Consider the following 17,340-nt stretch of genomic DNA (forward strand, 5'->3'; position numbering starts at 1 on the left):
TTTGGACCTCTTGCTCACAACTAGAAGCACGTGGATCAAGATGAGACAATGATGGATTATTCCACAAAATTTTCCTTTTTATTTCATTATTCTCTCCCCCTAATTTTAGGAAAATTGTCTCATCAAATCGACAATCTGCAAATTGAGCAGTGAACAAATCTCCTGTTAATGGTTCAAGGTAGCGAATAATAGAGGGTGATTCAAACCCAACATATACTCCTAATCTTCTTTGGGGACCCATCTTGGTGTGATGTGGTGGTGCTACAGGCACATATACGACACATCCAAAAATTCTTAGATGAGATATATTAGGTTCTTGACCCAAAACCAATTGCAACGGAGAAAATTTATGATAATTTGTCGGTTTAGACGAACAATGTTGTTGCATGCAAATAGCGTGACCCCAAACAAACGTGGACAACCTCGATTTCATAGTAATGATCTTGCAATCAACTGTAGACGTTTAATTAATGACTCTGCAAAGCCATTTTGAGTGTGAACATGAGCTACAGGATGTTCAACTCTTATCCCAATTGATAAACAATAATCATTAAATGCTTGGGATGAAAACTCTGCAGCATTATCAAGGCGAATAGACTTTATCAGATTATCAGGAAACTGTGCCCGTAATTGAATTATTTGTGCCAATAATTTCGCAAACGCCAGGTTGCGAGATGACAATAGGCACAAATGAGACCATCTAGAAGAAGCATCTATTAGGACCATAAAATATTTAAATGACAGTAGTCACAAATGAGACCATCTCATCCATTGTTTTAATGTGGTATCCATTTTGACGGATATCTTTAAAACTTAATAAGTTCCTTCGGGACTTAGGAGAGAATATATCATCGTTTATAATAAGTTTTGTTCCCTTAGGCAAAATTATGATGGCTCTTCCGGATCTTTCAATCAAATTAGTACTACCAGAAATGATATTAACATTTGCCTTACCCATAAGTAAATGAGAAAAATATTTCTTGTCTTTGAATATCGTGTGTATAGTAGCAGAATCAATCAAACAAATGTCTTCATAACCGGATTTTAATCTAAGCTTACTCTGAGAGTTATCCATATCTTCAAATGGAATGACATACACAAAGTAAAATAAATACTCTATCAAATATTAGTACTTCCAATAAAAATAAATACAAACCAATAATATTGTACACACAACTGAAACTTTACTCCAATATAACGTTTCAATTTAATGATCCAAATCAATAATCACGTAGACATATTATCTAATTTACAAGGTCAATGTAATAATTTAATGTTATATTCCAGTGATACCCATTAATTTCCTTATTAAAACTATCTGCAGACTGATCAAGTAACAGTTAAGTAGAATTAATATCAACCACACATAGTAAACAAGTCATTTAATGGGTTAGATAATATTAGACATATGATAATTCAAGAGTAGTATTTGAAAGAACAACAATGACATGAGACGTGATGTAATGAGAAATAGATCCTCTGCCTAGAAACGTTTTCATCATGTAATAGAACTCTTTTCATAGTCTTAAATATTGGTAGATAAAATATACATAATTCACACTCCAGATAATCAATGCATGTCCCTTTCTTAGTCTACCAGAACATGATGCCCCATTTTTTTTTTCTAATCAAATGTTTACGGCATTTAACACAAATATTACGTGGGACCCAATTCCTCATTTTCAATGAAAACTACTCTTTTCTAGTTCATACTTCATACTATAAATAACAAAGAAGTTCACCAGTAATCCCTCCTCTCTCTTTTTTTTCAACGAAACATTCAGAAACAGAACACCAAAACCAGTATTATTTAATCAAAACAGAATGAATAAATTTCATTAATAACTAACTATAATAATATGACCAGACTAATTAATGCTAATTGAAAAGCTAGTACTCATGTAAACGACTATTGTTACATGATCATTTATTCACTAGTTACTACGACTAGAAAAAAAAAAAAAAACTACTCAATCACCTCTAACAACAGATCTATCACCAATCAAGTGATCTATATTTCCTTCAGGGTGCTCAAAAAAATTTGCTACATCCAAGCGTGTGATGTCAACTTGATTTTCAGAGATAAAACTAGCTTCGGGATTTTTCTCTTTCCTTTTCATTGATGCCTGATAAAGCTCAACCAGTGCTTCGCCGTACGATAAGTACGTGACCAGTGTCCACTTCCACCACATCGATAGCATTTATTTTCTGAGCCACGTGCTTCTGGCACTTCATGCCTATCATCCTTCTTTTTCCCTCTCTGGTAGTGATTCTTCTTTGATGAACGATTAACACTAAGAGAAGAATTTCTTCCTTGACCATTATCACGACCACGACCACTATCACGAGCACGACCATGACCACGACTAGGGCCACAACTTTTTCCACGCCTAGAGTAGTGGGCGTACACCTCATTCACTTCGGAGAATGGTGCAGCGCCAGTAGGCCGATTCTCGTGATTTTTCATCAGCAAATCATTGTTTTGTTCAGCCACAAGAAGATGAGCAATCAAATCACAATACTTTGTGAAACCTTTCTCTCAATATTGCTGCTGCAGGAGCACATTCGAGGCATGAAAGGTGGAGAACGTCTTTTCCAGCTTATCAGAATCACTAATCGTCTCTCCACATAGTGTCAATGTAGAAGTAATTCTGAACATCTCAAAATTGTACTTCGTAACTGACTTGAAATCTTGTAGCCTTAGATTGATCAATTCGTTCCGTGCTTTTGGGAGGAAGGCCATCTTCAGGTGGTCATACCTTTCTTTCAAGTTTTTTCATAAAACGAGTGGATCCTTAATAGTAAGATATTCAATCTTCAGGGCCTCATCAAGGTGATGCCGCAAGAATATCATAGCCTTGGCATTTTCTTGGTTAGATGCTTTATTTTTTTTCTTTAATAGTGTCTCCAAGACCCATAGCATCCAGATGGGTTTCCGCATCTAGCACCCATGACAGGTAGTTCTTGCCCGAAATATCAAGGGCAACAAAATCAAGTTTCGTGCGGTTAGCCATAAAATAGAGATAAGAAAAATAGTACCTTAGCCTTAGAAAATTTCTTTAGACAGTAGAGTCTCGTGCTGATAACGTTTTATAAAAGAAATGCACCAATTATAAACTAAAGCTCCAAAACTATTGACACAAGAACTGAGAGAGAAGTAGGAAGCTTTTATTCTCTATGTTTCTGTAACGACCCGTTTGGTTGTTTTAGGCTTATTACACTGTTTTACCCAAAATACCCTTCCCGTAATCCTTTTCGGTATTTATGAATTGCGGGAATGGGTGACGCGATTATTTAAATTGACGGATTATTTTGGAATATATTTATTTAATGTGTGTGAATAGCCTATTCATATGAATATTATTTGCATCCATATAAGGTATAAGGTTGTAAATAAAATATTTGACGGAGTGGGTAAATTTAAAGCAAGCAAAATGGTTAAGTGAATAAGTTAATTGGGGGAAATTATTGTGATGAGTTAATGGGCCAAGTGCACAATTCATGATTTAATATCCTATGACAAATGACCCGTGTAAAAGAGTGAATTAAGTTGATAGGGTCTGACATTTTAGAGTCTTTGCACAAAAAGAAAAACATTCTACGGCGGGGGAAGAAGACGATTGCTAGTGTTCGGGTAAGAATCTAATTAAACCAGTATGGTAGTCTTGTTTTATTCTTTGAGACATATCTTTTCTCTTGGACCATTAGAATATTTATTGGTGAAATGAAATCCAATTTCCAAATCGTAAGTTTACATCAGTTAGTGCTTGGTTTTCTTATAGCTACGAGACAATATTATGGGTGTGTGTCATGTCTAATGATTACAAAATTAGAAAGTGCCAATGATAAATTAATAATAAACCAATCATTGGAAAAATATATGATAAAATGGATTGATAAGTTGATGGATTCTCCATATTTGCTACGGGCTTGAAGTCTCTGTTCGTCACTTTAGCTTTCACTTTTGGGACTTTTCTCATGTTATTACCTTGCACTTCAACTTTGACATATTAGTCTATGTAATTGAATATTAGGTGTATTGGGTTTTATGAACACCTTCAAATTCATGGTATTTGAGTTGTGAGAAGTGAGATGTTAATCCTAAGTTAAGATTTTGAGATATTTGAAGGTTTCGAATCCTAATCTTAAGAAATGAGTATTTATGATTTGAGAGCCTATTTGTGGATGTAATTCACTAATTTTTTGAATATAGGACCCTTAGGTTTTGGGTAAAATGAAATTCCAATAAAATTCCAGTTTTGCCCTTGTGGCCTGCTTTCCCTCTTTTACTTAGTTGATTTTGATTCGAACGAATGTATATCCATATTAGCATCGTTGTTTCTCGTTTCTAACTTAGAATTTGATAATGGATAAACCTTGAGTACTTAGAGGCTCTTCCGAAGGGCAAGGCTCAGATTTGGTTGTTCGTGGCTCCAGCTCGGCAGCGAGGTAGGTTACGGTTTATCTTATGGTGAGACTTTGATTAACGAAGCGTATGTTTAGATGATATTGTAGGAGAATGCATGTAAACCTGCGGGTATCAAGTTGGGCTAGAAATTGTCTTAGGTTGGGCCTTGTTGTATGATTTGGGGGCTACACACCCCGTTATGTTGTTGACTTATCTTGATCTATTTACTTAGTGGCTCATTGCCACGTTGAGACATTGAGTATTTGTGACTAATGATACATCATGACTATGATATTGCGGTACTTTACTTTGTTGATATTGAGTGAGATTGTGATTCCATTGTGGCTTATGGTGTAGCCTTATTATTGATATTACTTGTGTGCCCTGTGGGGTACTGTTTGATATTGAATTAGTTGTTGATATTACATTGCATCGTATTCATTGATACATTGATATTGCATGGTTATGGTATTGATGATGATAAGTGAGAGAGTGTAGTCTCCGAGGTCATTTATCGGAGCGGAATAAGTGTCCGTTGCCCGAGGTTTCTTTCCGGGAACAAATGAGCGATCGATGCCCGAGGTCTCTTGTCGGGATTGAGAGAGTGCTCGTGATCCGAGGTCATTTTCCGGAGCGAGTGGTACATGGACTTCGCGGATCCCCCATGGGTTGTGCTGCCGAGATGTGATGTTCCATTGTCGGAGTACATATGTACGGTGCATATGCATTGCATTTATCATACATTATCGCATTACATTGTACCTTTCGGTTTCCTCGTGGCTGATCATCGAGGTTGCTGCCGAGTCTATTCAGGGTGCGCATGAGGCCGTTCGCTGCACGAAGACTCTTCTTACTATTTTTGTCTTATTTCCATTTCGAGACATCTTTTGAGATCTTATGTATTATTCAGACTTGTAGTAATTGGTAGATGCTCTTGTATGACCTGACCAGATACTGGGGTTGGATTCTCATTATTTCTACATTTCTTTATATTATTATCGTGAGACTTACGTTATTCTATCTTCTTCCGCTTTATTTATGTATTTATGATTGTTGGGATAAGGGTTCGCCTACCGAGGTAGGAAAGATAGGTGCCCGCACGACTTAGTGAAAATAGATCGTGACAGTTTTCAGTCTATTATTCATAAGACTATGACAATCTTTTTATACTGTACAAAAGCGTTCTTCAAACTACAGGAATTAATGGCTACATTTAATTGATATATGAATAGCCAAGAAAGGTTACGAAAAGGACATCCACATTCAGTTGATTTATAACAGGTTTAGACTAAAAATGCACTAACTTTACATACTTATAGGACTATTAGCGCACCAGTATATATATATAGGGATGAATTTGAGTCTAAGGTCAAATTTAGAGGACAATTTTAGTTTTGTTCTCGAACTTAAAGTCACAAATGAATGGCTCCAGATTTGCTTGTGAAAGGAGAGGTTATAATTTGCAAAGACATAGGAGTAATATAAATGGTGGCCAACAGAACTATCCGATTAATATTTTTGTCAGATATCTAATAGAAGTAAATTTTAACAGGAATTTGCACAAATGAAGATCTCTGTTTAAATTTTTATCCCCAATTAGGTTAGTGAAGCTACAATTATTTACAAAAACAGAAATTCATCTTACTATTTTAAAGAGCAACTTTAATCGATCGAATTTACGGGGATAAAATTGAAAGAGTAGCTTCGAAAGCAGGTTAAGTTCACAAATGACTATCATAAGGGGTGGCTTTGATTTTTCAGCTTCGATTAACAAAAAGCTTTATTACCCATCGAGCATAAGTTGTAGATATAAATTAATTTTGCCTATAAGGCAGAATTTTAAGATATTTTAAAACAGTGAACCTGTTCAATTGGCCATAAGTTCTGGCTTAAAGACAAAAATTAAAACTTACCCCTGGTGAACAACATAAGTTCTTCCTAATGGATTTTTTCAAGGTAAAGTCATTTTTTAAATTTTTGTTAAGGGGAGATAAAAATTCAAGACCGGTCATTTTTGGAGACAGCATGCGTAATTTCCGGTTGAAAAACGGCCATACAATGCAAATAGTCCTTGATAACATGAATCCTTAAATCGGGCCAATCTAAATTGCTTTTCAAGACAAGTCAAACATGAAGGCCCATGTCCGTAAATAACTAAACTGCAAAAGGGGTTTCTTGATTTTCCTTCGCTGCAAATTTTCAACTTTCAGCACGGAACAAAAAGAGGGGAAGTGTGGAAACACTATAAATCCTCCTAAATGGGAGGAAAAAAAAAAAAAAAAGCACAGAACAAAGCGACTGAAAAATCTAAAACATTTAACACACACTCACAAGGGTAATAAGTCTATACTTATTTTTTTAAAAAACGAATTTTGTTTATCATTTTGACTGTTGGGATTTACATATCACTTGAATTTGGTAGCCTAATAGTTCATCTTTCTGCATTTTTTATTTGTTTTAGAAGTAGGGATAATATCTCAGATGGTCACTCAACTATGGTATTTCACTCAAAAATTCACTCAACTTTATTTTCTAACCAGAAAGTCACTCAACTATTGATGTTTCACCTACAAAGTCACTCAACTTATTAAGTGTTTTTAATTGCATTTTGTTGATTTTTATTTAAAGCCAAAATTGTTAGAAATAAACAAGTGCCCATTTTATTGACGCGTCCGCTTGACCCGACCCAAAAAAAAAAAAGATGTTGAAATCAATTACTCAGAATGACGTAGAAATGGAATATCTACTATTTTGCTAATTTAAGGTTGTTACTTGAAGTTTGTAACACTTTAACTTTCAATTAGTTTTTAATCTATGATCTATCTTGCTGTTGTATAACTAAATTTTCTATGCTACATTTATAAGATAACGTATGCTAGACTATTTTGTGATCCAAAGCTTAACCAATTCTATAAAGACTTTTAAATTTAATATAGGTTTTTAAAATCAACAACATAACTAACTCTGAAACTCATCTTTAAAAGTACAATACAAGGATGAGGGTGCACAATATGACAAACTGTTAAGGTATAGGCTTTGGGTCGGGTTAAGTGGGCGGGTCAATAAACTGGGTACTTGTTTATTTCTTACAATTTTGGCCTTAAATTAAATTTCAACAAAATGTAATTAAAAAATCACTTAAATAGGTTGAATGATTTTGTAGATGAAACATCCATAGTTGAGTAACTTTCTAGTTAGAAAACAAAGTTGAGTGACTTTTTGAGTGAAACACCCATAGTTGAATGACCATCCGAAATATTATCTCTAATTATGCATTTCTATTGCTTAATCTAATTGGTATTGATAATCTAATTTGATATGTTTCCTTGATACTTGCTAAAAAAAAAGGGATTTGAGTCCAAATTTTGTTAAATTTAGGGTTTATGTTGTTTTGATGATGTGGGTTTGGTAGCAAAGACCCTTTTTTACAAAAATGATGCATCAGCTTAAAAAAATGTTTTAAAAAAATCTTCAATTATCGATCCTAAGGTACACAGACATGGGTACTAGTTAAAAAGCTTATAAATCCTTCCGTGGAGAGTTTTTCTTCTAACTTATTATTTATATATCTATATCTATATCTATATATACTGCGGAAAAGGCTCAAATATGCCATCGAAATAACAAAAATGGCTCATTTATGTCACTCATCAATAGTTTGGCTCATTTGTGCCATCACTGTAACGACCCGTTTGGTCGTTATTGCATTTTCGACCCATTTACCCCCGTTGACCTTTCCCTGAGCCCTATTACTACTATTTTGACCCACGGGGATCGGTGGTACGGTTCCCGAGGTTATCGGGCGAGAATCATGATGTCTTTTGTGAAATAGAGCCTTAAAGTGAAAAACGTTTGACCAATAGTTGACTTTTGAGTGAACGTACCTTTTCGAAAATCTGTCGATTCTGAGAGGTCCGGATGGTCGATTGTGACTTGGCGGGATGTTCAGTTCGGTTCCCGAGGCACTCGGGAGCGTTTTGGGTTATTGGTTGGAAAGTTGGTCTTTGGCCATTGAGTGTTGACTCGATCAAATAGACCTCCGTTGGAAATTCCGAGACTGCGAATGAGTCCATAGCATGTTTTTATGTATGGTTACATTTCTGTTTTGTACCTGGGAGGTCTCGGGTGATTGTCGGGTTTTGGGATTGAGTAGGTGAAAAACTAGAATTTTCTGGTGACTGATGTCCGCCATAGCAGGCACTAGTAGCGTTGTAGCGGACCCGCATCAATGAGGACGGGCCGCTATGGCAGGTGATGGAAGATTGTTGTCACGACCAAAAATCGCTTAGTCGTGCGGACATCTACCACTTCCCACCTTGGTAGGCTAACCTTTCCCTTTAACCAACATACAAACTATAAATGCGGAAGAACAAAGTAATTAATAATGAATCTCATTATCAATTTAAGGAGAATAAGTGTGGAATACATATTCTATCCAAGGCATCTGGTCTAAGTTCGTACAAGAGCTACTAATAAGCTCATATGTCTGAATATATAACAAGAACTATCTGAATGTTGCCATACAAGGCTAAAAAATCAAAAGGAATACTATCTGGAAGTAGAGGACGAATATTCGAAGAATGGAAACCCGGGCTGCAGCTATGGCAGTAGCTCACCCTAGGTCTCCAACAATACTGTCTAGGGAAAACACTCTCGAGGATCAGAAATAGAAGCTGTCACACACTCTACACCCCGAAAAGGAGTGTAGCAAGGTAGCATCAGTACAAACAACACATACTGAGTAGGTGTCACGACCTAGAGCCCGTTTGGATTGGCTTATAAGTTGGCTTATAAGCTGTTTTCAGCTTTTTTGAGTGTTTGGCTGGCCAGCTTAAAGTCATTTTATGCTTAAAATAAGCTCAAAAAAATAATTGAACCCATTTGACTTAGTTTATCTAAAGCAGCTTATAAGCTGAAAACAGCTTATAAGCCAAAAAAAATAAGTTGGACTACCCCAACTTATTTTTTTCAACTTATAAGCTGCAAACAGCTTTAAGCTGTAAGCCAATCCAAACGAGCTCCTATTTTGCATAAGTCGTGCGGGCACTTACCTTCCCACTTTGGTAAGTGAACTCTCAACCCAACAATGAATAAATACATAAAAGAATGAAATTAAGCAACGGAATAGAAAAAATACGTAAGTCTCACGATATATATATATATATATATATATATATATATATAGGTAGTAGAAACGTGCGGAATGACAATAAACACCCCCAGGGTCTAGTATGAATAACACAAGAGCATCTAAAGGGAAATAATACAATCCGGAATACTAATACATAAAACGTATATGTCTCTAAATAGAATAGGACATAAAGATAGAAAGTCTTCAAGGCAGCGGATGGCCATGCTCACCCTGGAAACTCAAGAGAAAGCTAAAGCAACGATCAACCACGCGTCACGGAAGTGGATCCGACCTGATACTCAGCATTCATAAAAGAATGCAGCAAGTGCAGGTCAGTACATACAACAGTTCTGGTAGGCATCATCGGCCGACTAAGCATAGCTAACACAATTAAGATAATAAAGTAGATAAGCAAATAAACCAGCAAGTATAAGACAATACAATCGATTCCAATTATCCGTCATCACCTACGTAAAGCATCTAATCCCAAATGTGCCAAGTCCGAATATATCCAATCCAACATCATAATACAACACCAAACATCTCAAATCAAGTCATAATGCAATGCAACGCAATAATGGTATGAATGCGATGCAATGCCATGCAAATGTGGTGTACACATGTATTCCGAATAGAAATATTGACGTATCAGTAACACAACCCAGTGTGACTCGCGATTTCTAAGTGTCACCCATCCCAGATCTTTTCCAAACAGACAGATGGGACCCCGGATCTTTGCCTACGGGGGGTTCTCACCGGTACCACCCTGGGGGACCCACGACATTCATGCACTAACAACGATTCTGGAACTAACATCGGATATCGGCCATGCAACAACGATTTCGAAATTGATCATCGGACATCGGCCATCTCACGTCACTCAAGTAAAAGAGTTTTATCAAATATCAATTTCACTCGATTAACGATTCCGGAATGAACACCGAACATCAGCCGCCTCACGTCACTCAAGTAAAACTGAGTCCAACTCATCAAGTATTCATCAAATATCATTAATATCTCAACAGTATATCATGAAAATGAGAGTGCGTGCAATGCGTGAATCACATCAATAATCATACTCAATATCACAAGTACCAACGATATATCCGAATCACAAATACCAACAGTGGGTATGCCAATAATATAACCGAATCACGATTACCAACAGTGGGTATGCTAATAATGCAACCGAATCACGAGTACCAACAGTGGGTATGCCAATAATGTAACCGAATCACAAGTACCAACAGTGGATACGCCAACAACATATCCAAGTACAATTACCAACTGTGGGCATGTCAACTATATCATAATCAAGATGATAAAACAGAATTCAATATCTACCAACGACTCACAACATCAAACCGACAAAATAGAGCAATTAAGCACACATAACGGGGTGGCTAGTCCCAACACATAACAAGGCCCAACCTAAGGCAATATCCAACCCGACTTCATACCCGAAGGTTCACATGCTGTCTTCGACAATATAATCTAAATATGTGCTTTATTATACGAAGTCTAACCAAAGGTAAGCCATAACCTACCTGGATGGCCCAACCGCAACACCAACAACTCACTCCTTTGCCTTGCCTTTCCGCTGAACCTCAGAACCAAAATGTTCTAAGCATAATCAAAATCTAAATTAGAAATCAGAAAGAATGATACTAATATTTTTACTATTCATTTTAGGTCAATTCCAACCCTAGAAATTAGGGAAAACGGGCCCACAAGGGGAAAACGGAAAATTCGGAAGAAAAGTATCAAATTAAGCACTAGGTAATCGTAAACCAACCACTAATTGCTGATTTAACTCAAAGATTGACCTAATTTCTAATTTCAAGCAAACCCCCCAATTTGGGTATAAACCCTAAGTCTTCGATTCCAAAATTCAACACTAGAAATGAAAGATATATGATTAATAAGCTTAGATTCCTCAAGATCTATCATAAACATCATCAATTTCCTCATACATGAGCCTAGGGAAAAGTTCATCAAAACCCTTTTTCAACTTCCATCACTAAGGGGTTATTAAAGGGAAGGGGGAAATCTTGGAGGATTGTGATTAAGGAAGAGTAAGGGAATGGGCAAGATTTACCTCCAAGAATGCCTCTAAAATATCTCCAAGAACTGTTCCCCAAGGCTTTAATTTCGAAGTGGGAAATAATGAGGGTCTAAGGCTTATTTGAATCACACTTAATGAAAATAGTTGGCCCGTCACCGCCACGGCGGTAACGGTGCCGCAACAACGCCTATAAGGCCGCCATAGCGGTATGGCCAACAATACGCATGGCCGCGCCAGTGGCCATCACACCGCAATATCGGTGCTGCTAGGACGACAATGGTGTCGCCATAGCGGGCACTAGTTACCAGAATCCCCCGATTTTTCTAAGTCTTCAATCGAAATCCCGAGCCATTCCCGAGGCCATCTGCTCACAAAACATATACACAGACCTACACAAAAATATGTTACGAACGCGCTCACGGCCTCAAAATTCCTAACGGAGGTCTCGTTGACCGAGTTAACCGCCGACGCCTTAGTTTCAATTCCCAACCCAAGTCCCAAAATGCATCTAAGTGCATTGGGAACCGAACCAAATACACAAACAAGTTCTAAACGACCATCCGAACCTCTCGAAATCAACAAAATTTTGAAAAAGGTTCATTTACCCAAAAGTCTACTTTGGGTCAACCATTTTTTACTTTTAAGCCTATATTTCACACAAGTTGCCCGAATCCGATCTAGACACCTCCGGAAGCGTGCCAATGGTCCCTTCGGGTAAAAAATGAGCTAATCGATACTAAAAAATAGGCGAAAATGCCTAAAAGACTATAACGACCAAACGGGTCGTTACAGTAGGCATCATACGCCGACAATAGTTAGCTAACATATATAAAGGAAGAGAATGAAGAATAGACATACTCTCAATCAAGTATAAATACCACACTGTCCCAGAATAACAACTCAAGCACATAAAGATCAAATAGACGAATCATAGCCTATGGTGAAGCACTTAAACGCAAGTCTGCCAAGTTTCCCACGATTCATCAGAATAACCACAAACATCAGTACAACCAACAATAGTACTCCGTAACTTCAAGTCATAGCCTAGGAGAAAGTCTTTACTCTTCGAGTCCATCAATCCCCTAGTATGTATCAGCGATCTCAAATTAGTAATCAACCAGGAAGTCAATGTCCACGCGTACCGTACAATACAATAAATAACCACAACTAGAATCAGATGTATGAGTGAATGAAATATGAATGCACGAGCGATGCAATGCAATGATACACACATGCTCCGGGCGGATACCTCCACGCCTCGACAGTCATGACCCATAGGGGACTCGTGAAGTCCATGTACCTGCTGCGACGTACAGCCCGATCCAATATATGTTGCAGAACATGCAACCCGGTCCAATATATGTTGCGGAACGCACAACCCGGTCCAATAGATGTTGCGACACGTAACCCGATCTAAGTATATGTGTATGAATGCATGCATGATATTAATGCCAACAAGAGTATATCAATGACAATCGTGCCACACATGGACACATTTCCCAATATCAAGATCAATATCAATTCCTTTTTCTTTACAAGTCAATAACCAATAACTGAGAGATACAGATTCACAACCATGACTAAGTCACCAAGTATCACGTCTAGTATCACACACGTGGCAATAAGCCAATAGATCATAAAAAGGCAACAAGCCATAATCAACAATAATACCAAGCTCAGCTTATATTAGAGTACCATGAAAGATGAGAATGAGTGCACTTCATAATATCAATGAATGATGACAACATATCAAATCAATTGTGCCACACATGGACACATCTCTCGATATCAGTAACAAGTCAAGTTCTTTCCTCTATCCAAGATAATACCCAATAAGTGAGGGATAGCAATTTCACGATCATGATAAGACGACTAAACTTCAAGTCTAATAACACACATGTGGCAACAAGCTAATAGATCACAAGAAAGTAACAAGCCAAATAGATCACAATAAGGCAAAAAGCCATTACCAAACAACAGTACCAACCTAGGTAATCCGTCCCAACTTTATACCCAAAGGCGTAACATATTGTCTCCGATAATCGCTAACCCTACATATGCTTTACTAAGTCTAACCATAAGATAAGCCGTAACCTACCTAGTAGCCGAGCAGGAGCCACGAACAATCACACCTTTGCTTTGCCTTTATGGAGTGCCTCCAAATACTCAAATTATAACCATAAAAGAACTCTAAGTTAGAAATGAGAAACAACAGTACCCATATTGCTATACATTCGTTTGAATTAAAATCAACTAAGTAAAAGAGGGAAAACGGGTCCACAAGGGAAAAACTGTAATTTCGTTAAAGAATCGGGTTCAATATAGTCAAAATAGTACTCTACGAGTTCAAACGAGTCCAATGATACCCATATTGCTATACTTTAATTCGTAACCCAAAAAGGTAACCCCGAGCCCCCAAGGGCAAAACTGGAATTTTATTTAAAAATTGGTTTACCCATAGCTTAATTAGTCTACATCCATAAAACCCATTCAAAAGGCCATCATCTTGATCCTCAAATCCATGATTTACCACTTTTCAACTTTTGGGTTCAAAACCCCAATTTCTACAATCCAAACGCGGATATAAACTATAAACAATGAAAATAATCATGGGAAAACACCAAATTAAAGGTTATATACTTATCCTCTCATTGAGACTAGAAAACGCCGTGAACATCACCTCAAACGGAGTTCTATAACTCAAAATATGCTCAAAATACTAAAATGTTCGATCTGTCCATTTTAAACATTGTCCAGGTGAATTTTTTACTCATCGCCTTCGCGGGGCACCATCGCCTTTGCGAATAGAAATTTTTTGTGTTGACCAGTCAACCCAAAATTCCTTCTTCGCATTCGTGGGACCTCCTCGCGTTCACGAAGAACAAAGTTTGCACGAGAAACCAGTAATAACAATTTGAAGTAAAAAGGTCATATCTCACTCATACGACGATGAAATGCAATGGTTCTTGTTGCTATAGTTCCAAAATTACTATACAGATCTAACGACTCAAGCAAAACACAAAACGGAGGTCGTTTGCTCAATATGATACCCTTTTTGCTCAAATCGACGTTGAAACTGAGACAAACACCATACAACCCAAAATCATCCAAAACTCATCGAAATATACAAATTTGTGGAAAATTCCAAAATCATCATACGAACCTGCTTGAACTCTCAAAACATTCAAACGGGACCGTCTTGACCGTGGTCAACTCCAAATCATCTCAAAAGCTAGTTTATCAACCAACCACCTAAATCACACCCAAACCTCTCGGTAACCGAACCAACAACTCGACTAAGTCATAAATCACATTTCGAACCTAATAAAACTTTTAAAATTTGATTACGGGCACGTTTACCCAAAAATTAACTTTTCGTCATCTATTTTTCACTTATTCAACTTAAAAAATTCAAAATTCCTCAAAATTAACCAAGACTCGCCCGATCACCTCGGGGACCATTCCACCTATCCCCACAAGTCAAAAACACTCCAACGACGATGGGGAAAGGGTTAACAAGGGTAAAAAGGGTAAAGTGCCTAAACGACCAAACGGGTCGTTATAATTGTGGCGAGTCGCCATAGCGGACGGAGATCCGCTATGGCGGACTCGTGGTAGCGAGACGAGGGATCGCTGGCACGCATCCGCTGTGGCGGACAAGGGATCGCTACAGCGGATGACGCGGACCAGAACCTAATAAATGCTAAGTGAAACCTTTTTATTTCTCATTCCTTCAATTCTTGTTCCTAAGAACTTTGGAGGCGAATTGAGGAGATTCTTGGATGATTCCTCTTGAGGGTAAGTTCCTAAGCTTGAATTCTTTCTTTTACATTCCTTAAGCATGAGTCCACGATAGAAAATTCATATAACTTAAGAAGGAAGATGGGTTTTGGTGTTTCTTTATTAAATGAGCTTTAGTCCTTCTAAATGAGATTTGTTGGTGTATTTGAATAATCTAAGAATGGAAATTGTTGATTTAGTAACTAATATGCCTGAATCTTCCATTATTGTCGATGAAATTGAAGATTGAAAGATAGGGTTTGCACACAAATTGGGGGTTTTGACTTGAATGATGTATGTGACCTATTCTTGAGTTAATCTAGCAATTGGATAGTAGATTTGAACTTTTAGAATGTTGGGTCACCGATTTCACTCTTGAAATAACCATTTTACCCTTGTGGGCCCATTTTCCCCCTTTTCATAATTGTTTTTTTCAAAAGATAGCCTAGCAATGTGGGTATTGTTCTTCCTATTTTCTAACTTAGAATTCGATGATGGATAGACTTTAAGGACTTAGAGCCTCTCTGAAAAAGCAAGGCGAAAGTTTGATTGTTAGTGGCTCCCGCTCGGCTGCCAGGTAGGTTACGGCTTACCTTATGGTTAGACTTCGGTTAGCGAAGCATATGTAGAGTTGGTGATTGTTAGAGAAAGCATGTTACGCCTTCGGGTATGAAGTTGGGATGGATTACTTAGGTTGGTACTGTTGATTGATTGTGGCTTGTTGCCTTGTCGTGATCTATTAGTTTGTTGCCCCGTTTGTGATACTATACTTGATACTTAGTCGTCTTATCGTGATTGTGAAACTGCTATCCCTCACTTATTAGGTATTATCTTGGATAAAGGAAAGAACTTGACTTATTACTGATATCGAGAGATGTGTCCATGTGTGGCATGATTGATTTGATATGTTATCATTATTCATTGATATTATGCATTGTACTCATTCTTATCTTTCATGGTACTCTGATATGAGCTGAGCTTGGTATTGTTGGTTGATTGTGGCCTGTTGCCTTATTGAGATCTATTGGCTTGTTGCTACATTTGTGATTCTAGACTTGATGTTGAGTTGCCTTATCATGATTGTAAAACCATATCTCTCATTTGTTGGGTTTTGTCTTGTAAAGAGGAAGGAAATGATTCATTCGTGATATGGTGATACATGTCTATATGTGGAATAATTGATATTAACAGATTCTCATGATATGTGTCCATGTGTAGCACCATTAATATTGAAAGATTCCCATTGGCATTGATTTCATTCATGTATTCATACTCATATACTTGGACCGGGTTGCACGTTCCGCAATATATATTTGGACCAGGTTGCACGTTCCACAACATATATTTGGATCGGGTTGCACGTTTCACAACATATATTAGATCGGGTTGCACGTTCTGCAACAGGTATTGGATCAGGCTGTGCGTCACAACAGGTACATGGACTTCGCTGGTCCCTCATGGGTCATGACTATCAAGCCGTGGAGGTATTCCGCCCGAAGCGTGTGTGTATCATTGCATTGCATTGCATCGCACCGCACGTGCATTCATATTATATCTATCCATATCTCTGATTTGGTTGTTATACTTATTGTATCGCATGGTGCGTTTCCGCATTGATTTCCTTGGTTGATTATTGAGTTGAGTTGTTATGTGCCTGATTAATACATACTTGGGGATTAATGGATTCAAGGATTAGAGACTTTCTCCTAGGCTATAACTCGAGGTTACGGAGATCTATTGTTGGTTGTACTGGTATTTGTGGTTATTTTGAGGAATCGTGGAAAACTTGGTAGACTTGTGTTTAAGTGCTTTACCATTGACTATGATTGGGCTATTTGATCCTTCTGTATATGAGTTCTTATTCTTGGACTGTGTAGTGCCTATACTTGATTGTGATCATGTCTATTCTTCAGTCACTTCCTTTATATATATGAACTAACTGTTGTCGGCCTATGA

The sequence above is a fragment of the Lycium barbarum genome, chromosome 3, assembly GCF_019175385.1.
Source record: "Lycium barbarum isolate Lr01 chromosome 3, ASM1917538v2, whole genome shotgun sequence".
NCBI classification, from domain to species: domain Eukaryota; kingdom Viridiplantae; phylum Streptophyta; class Magnoliopsida; order Solanales; family Solanaceae; genus Lycium; species Lycium barbarum.